General features: G+C 46.6%; 1 pseudogene across 1 annotated transcript; it reads left to right on the top strand.

Moving 5' to 3' along the window:
* Positions 1-3,056: 3,056 nt before the first annotated feature.
* LOC120651367 lies at positions 3,057-6,204 on the top strand (annotated as a pseudogene). The gene is made up of 4 exons (XR_005666148.1): positions 3,057-3,507; positions 3,921-4,061; positions 4,148-4,432; positions 5,254-6,204. The product of XR_005666148.1 is annotated as an uncharacterized LOC120651367 (transcript).
* The last annotated feature ends 309 nt before the right edge of the window (positions 6,205-6,513 follow it).

Here is a 6,513-nt window from a genome sequence, read left to right as displayed (position 1 = left end):
ACTAGTGTTTATTCTGGGATGGGTTGGCGTGAGTTGTTTCGGAAATGTGTCCGGCAGTTGTGCCGTGTGCTACGGCGGATGAGGGGTCCAGTAGCAGCCTTAAAACTTGGATCCTGTGTGGATCAACCCTTCGTGTTACTCGGTACAAGAAAAATGGTTTTGGAAATGCTTGCTTTCAAATGAACCCTTGCATAAAATATTATTTTTGGCAAAAGCAAACTTTAACCTTATCCTTGAATTACCCTGTGCATTATATTATGTTTATTCCCCCTCCGTGGGTGTGATTGGACTTGCTGAGTACGTTTGTACTCGCCCCATTCTTAATTTTTACAGAGGAAGACCCCGACTTCATTCCAGAGGACGTTGAGTAGGGTACCGTCCTGCACCCAGCCTTGCCTGTGGATTAGGGTCACCCGCAGGAGATACCGCATGGCGCAAGACTCTGATGACCCCATTTTTGTAATTAATATCGTTGTGTGGGTGTGGGTTGTAATCCTCGCGATAATGGCGCTTCTCTGCCCATTACCGCGTAGAGTTGTACGGTGATGAACCATCTGATATAATAAATGTGTCATCAGCCTCCTGTGACTGATGTTGTTATCACATTTAAGTCTTCTCTTATGAGGGGACGCTTCATGGCGGCGGCGGCCAATGCGGTGGGGTCGCGTGGCCCCCCGATGGCGGCGGCCAAGGCATGGGGGTATGCGGCCCCTGCGGTGGTGCGGCACGGCATGGCGTGGGGGCTCGCGGCCCCCGACGGCAGCGAGGCCCGGCGCGGGGGCGCGCGGCCCCGGAGGCGACGAGGACCGGCGCGGGGCCGGGCAGCCCCAGCGAAGGTGAGGCTCGACGGCGGCAGCTCCCCTCCCCTCCCAGGCGGCGCTCTCATGTCCTCCCGCCGGCGTCGGATCTGGCCTCGGCGCCGAGGCCAGATCCGGCGAGACGCGGCTGGATCCGGCGAGGACGTGGCCGGATTCGGCGGCACGGGGCCTCCACGGCGGTAGGGCTCCACGGCGCCGGCGTCGGAGGACGGCGGCGGCAGCCTGGATCTGGTGGCGGCGCACCGATGGGCTCGGCGGGCCTCGCCGTTTTTTTTAATTTTTTATTTGATTAACTGTGGCGGGCCTGTCGAACGCCTCTGGAAATGCCTCCATTAACCGTGACGGTATGTCCGAGGCGGTTGGCTTGCCCGCCTCAAAAAAGCTATTTTGACGGCCTCCAAAAAGAAATTCTGTAGTAGTGATACCTCGGTATTCCGACAAGGCAAGGCCCAGACAAGCCCAACTCCCAGTAGTTGGGGGCGGTTGGAGCCCTGGGTGGGCCGGCCGACCACCCTGGTTGGACGACCAGCCCATGTGCCCCACTGCCTTCAGCTGGCCACGTGGAGGCGTCCCATTGGCTCCCCATGTCAGTTCTTGGAGGAAGAGGTCGTGGCTCCCTTCTATAAATACGGAGGGGTAGAGAACACACACACACACACCATCTCTCATCTCAAGGCATTCTTACTTAGTCTACAGGCTTATTGGAGTTTAGGAGAAGTTTAGGAGTCATTGAGTCCCCGTAGTTGCTTGGGAGTTCTGGTATGGGTTCATCTCTAGTTCTCTCTTGTAACATTCGGTCGTTTGTAATAGAATTAGACTCTGATTACCGATATCTGCTTAAAGTATGTTCTGAGTTATCTGATATATGCTTCGTGATCTAGTTGTGTTATCATTCGATGCTTGCATTGCATGATCGCCCTGTGCTTGCGATGGTTAACATATTGGCCTTATTAGAACTATATCAACTGCTCCAGTATTCGTATGTTTGCTCTAGTATGATGTATGTACATTCGGAGGGTGGGAGCTCCGCGCGGGATACTAGAGTATCACTTACTAATGTAGACATGGTGTCTAGACTAGATAAGTGTTGCTGGATGTCAACATTTTCCACGGTTTGTAGAGGTAGCCGACAGGTGGTGACAGCCCTGTTCGAGCTCTACTAATCCTCCACATTCGGATTGGGGGTAGGAGGTACATAAAGCCGCCTAGGTGAATGGGCTTCTCCCGTCAACTAGAAAGCGGTCTCCCAGTTGTGTAGTTTAATCTCTGACAATCTAACCATAAGATAGCATAGATATAGCTAGCCTAGCACATCTGACTTGAGCTCTAACTTCTGCCTTTCTCCCTGCCTATAGAATTCCTCTGTTTATTTATCTTGAAGGTAGTTTGTGTGTGTGTCACACTACCTCCTATCATATTATTTATCTTACCTTTTTTATGCAATTGAATATCCAATCCAGATCAAGTTCATTAACTAGCGTATGTATCTCCATTCGCCGTCTTCCCTGCGAAAATATAAATGACACCCTGGTATACTCCCGGGTAAAATGCTACAGCGGTATTTCGTGTGCTTGTGGATTTATTCGTGTTTCATGAAATACCTGCCACCCCCTTGGCGTCTGCGGGCATCATTGCTGACTTTCAGTGGTGACGTTGGTAGGCACCCACACTCTTCTTAGTCCAGTGTTGCAGGCTTCGAGTACTTCTGATGGCGTCTTCGAATGCTTCAAGTGCTCCGTCGAGTGCTTCGAGTAGTCTTCCGAGTACTTCCTTAATTGCATCGAGGCTATGAGGTGCTCAAGCCCCAGTCATCTTTTATATGATGCACGAAGAAGCGCTTCATATGAATTAGCCCCCGAGCCTTAGGTTGAATCGTAGAATCAGACTGAGAGTCAAATCAGTATTCCAAAGCTTACTATCTAAATATCTTTGAAAAACAAACCATTTATGCCACATGTCCCGCGACCTCAAGCCTTGAATCCAAATTCTATAGACCTCCACACCGGGCACAAGGCCTTTAGGAGCTCACAGGCTCTAGGGCGAGGGCAGGAGCTGCGGAGGGTAAAGTGGGTTGGGAGACTACACGAAGAAGGCGAGATCGCGGCAGCGTCCTCTTTCACGACCCAAATCTATTCTATTTTTCTATATATCTCTACTACTAAAAAACGGCTAAGGGTGACATTTTTTTTTCCGTCCATCGTCCGCTCTCGTCGTCCGGCCTTAGACGGCCACAGATTGCACATTCGACCAGCGTTTCCATCTGATCCACCAACCTCCACCCGTCTCTCACCTCTCCCCGCCCCTGTCCAATCCACTGATTCCGCCCCGACACCCTCCACCCCTCCCCTCGCGTAGCCCCAACGTCCGGCACCCTCCCCCTCCTCTTCATCTCCTGCGCCGTGCGCTCGGCCCTGCCTTCCTCCACCACAAGCCACGGCCTCCCTCCTGTGCCGCCACGCCTCCAGGGCACGAGCCGCGAGCGCATCGACCCGGTGGAGTCCATTTGCCATGCCCACTGCCACCAACAGCGCGCACTCGGCACCCCCTTCCTCCTCCACGAGCTGTGGCACCCCTCCTCCTCCGCAGCGCCGCCTGGGCGCGAGCCATGGGCGGATCGAGCCGGTGGAGTCCATCCGCCACGATCGCTGCCACCAACTGAATCCAAACGCCTCAGCTGATCCGCCCAAAGGTATAAGCTAAAACTCAAATATTTACTGTTTGATATTATTTTCTAATTTGATCATTGTGTCATTGAAGTTTGATAATTAGAACTAATGTAATAAAAAACTGTTCATGGGTTACAGTTTGTGCATGCTCATTGCATGTTGGATTTTGGAAGTTTGATACTTTATGATTGCTATATCTTTAGTACTTCACATATGCTGAGGTGGTAATTCTAAATTTACATCTAATTCGCAAGCCTAATGAGCTGATCCGAGCTAGCTCATTAGGCTAAATGAGGCTGACCGAGCGGAGCCAAGCTGGCTCGGTGTCCAGCCCTTTATCGTAACCAATTTTGCCTTACAGTAATCCGTTTCTCAATTAAAAGAAAACTAGGAGCCCACGAGCTCATCTCAATCCCAGCCCCTCCAATTCTTGCAGGCTATCTCCACCTTCCTCCACGCAGATCCAGGCATCCCCTTCTCCCTTGCTTCCAATTCCTCACCGTCGGGCGTGCAGACTGCTGAGGGGATCCATCTGCACCTGGGTTGACTTCTGTCTTCACTGGTGCGGAGGCTCTAGGTTTCTCGCATCGCTCCGTTCATTTTCTTCTGGAGTACATATTCCAAATCTATGTGAATTAAACTTCATGCTCATGTCTATGTTAGGTCCGCCCTGGATTAGACTTTTGAATTGGCGATCAATGACTGTTGTAGATGCCGAAAAATCTAGGCAAATTAAGTGAAGGGATCCTTTGCTGGCTGAGGAACAAATAGATCTTTCAATCACTAGATGTGATTAGGCCTTCAGCCATGCAGAAATCCAATGCATAGGCCTTTCCTACTATTATCTTCGAGGATGCTCTTCGGAGAGAAATGGAGTATCGTAAGAGATTGCAGAGGACTCACCCTCATCTACTGATTGCCCTCAATGGAGACCCTGAACGGCATAAAGTAATTAAGGTTTTTTTGTTATGTCCTCTATATTTTGCGGTACAACACTAAGAAAAATTCTTCAGGGATCAGAAATGTGTAATGTGTAGAGCAATTTAAGGATTTTATTTGACTATAAACAGTATTTTCCCATTGATCCGAAATTATAATCTGAAGTAGATTAATTTCTTTCATAAACCCAGCATATAGTTGAATATGATCCAACAGTCAATATGAGAGTTGCACACAATGATAGGCTCACAATAGATGCCCGCCTTCTATTTTCTGTTTTTTCCCTTCTCATCCATTACACTTGAATCTACCTAGAACACATTAACAGATCTCAGATAGTCAGATGATATATGATTTATCAGCAATTTAGCTCTAAAGTTTCTCTTTCGTATTTCTATTCATGTCCTTATTTTGTTTGGGCAATGTAAGCCAGCAATATAAAGTAATAATTTTTTTTTCGCTTGGACCTCCTCTTGCTCACAGGCAAAACTTTGATTATTATTACCAAAAGCCCCAGTTTCATAAAGGACATTCAATAATCAATATCATCTGATCTTGCAGACTATGGTTTTGGCTATGGATTTGCTTAAATATGCTTGGTTGCTGACTTTTCACCTTCCAATTATTATGAGCATTTTACAAATCAATTTTCTTCGGATCATAAAATTGGTTATATTATGTTATTTATAGTTGCCAGTCATTTGTTTCTTCTCGAGTGTTGTGCTGTTGGTTTATGTGCTATTCATTGCTTTGCATCACATAGGTACTTTTAACTGCGAAAATTGTTCATTACTAATTTTGATTGTGTAACAAAGTATTTTTAATTTCAGGAGGTCGGTAAAGATTCAATATGTGATGATTTTAAGAGAAAGTTCACCCCAGATAGCACTATACCTCAACAGCAGTCTAGTTTCAGTTGTTCCGCTGTACAGAGACAGACAGCTATCAGTTGTTCCGCTGTACAGAGACAGACAGCTAATTGGTACCCCATCAAGAAAAAAGTGAAAGTTCCACCCCTTCCTTCCCAGATTCTGCAGTGTCCTAGACCAAATGTGGTACCTTCTTTTTGGTGTAAGATTTGCAAGGTTGATTGTGTTTCTGAATTCAGTTTCGCTGCCCACATTGGAGGGAAAAAACATAAGGCTAAAAAGCTGGAGATCTTTGGAAATAGGAACACTGGGGTTAGTGTTCGGGTACTAGGAATCCTGTGCAAAATAGCCATGCAGTCTCTGGAAGCAGAAACAGTGAATCAAATGTGTCTAGTGGTATTGTTTCTGCAAGCTGTGATCTGTCATCTAGAAGATGAACTAATGGAATAGAAGAAAGTGGATGCACTGCCCCACAAATGAGCAGCATGAGTTTTACTGAAATCTGATGTCTATAATATGCTCCTTGTGCATTTTCCTCTGAAACGTAGAGTAATGTGTTAAGTTCTCAAACAATCAGTGCACTATGGAAATTTCATCTTATGGTGTTGTACCATGCAACAATACATAAGTTGAAAAAGGTTGCAGTACCCTATTGGGGACGCTATCTATATATGCAAGATTGGTGCTAGTCAGTTTTCTTACTTCTTTCTTGATTAGGAGGTAAAAACTCAGAAGCTAGTGCTGATAAATTACTAGATCATTTTGGCTGAAGGCATGAATGTGTATAATGGAGACGGTCTGGTGAGCCATATTGTAGCATTTGCAGGTTATTGATTTATTATTCTGTAGTAGATAGCTGTAAACTAGCAAATGACTACAATATTAGTTAAATATCAATCCCATTACATCCAACAAGCAGATCTTCCTTTTATTTTCACATCTCCTACTTTTTGTATCTCTATCTCTAGCTATCTCTACTATTTCTAAAGCAAAATGTTTCCTTGGTCTGTCAATCGGAATCTTAATCGGTGTCCGGACAAATCAATCTGAATTCTAATCGGACCTTGGACAAATCAATCGAAATCCTAATTGGAACACGGACAATCAATATCTCACACAATCACGGCACGGCATGTCTCTAGCAATGCACAGGTACTATGCTAGTATACTAAAAAAAATACAGAGTTCACCTTCACACTTCGTCCATCGCATCGCCCAATG

The sequence above is a fragment of the Panicum virgatum genome, chromosome 9K, assembly GCF_016808335.1.
Source record: "Panicum virgatum strain AP13 chromosome 9K, P.virgatum_v5, whole genome shotgun sequence".
Taxonomy (NCBI): Eukaryota; Viridiplantae; Streptophyta; class Magnoliopsida; order Poales; family Poaceae; genus Panicum; species Panicum virgatum.
The sequence above is the reverse complement of the archived record's forward strand: the minus strand, read 5'-3'. Positions and strand labels throughout refer to the sequence as shown.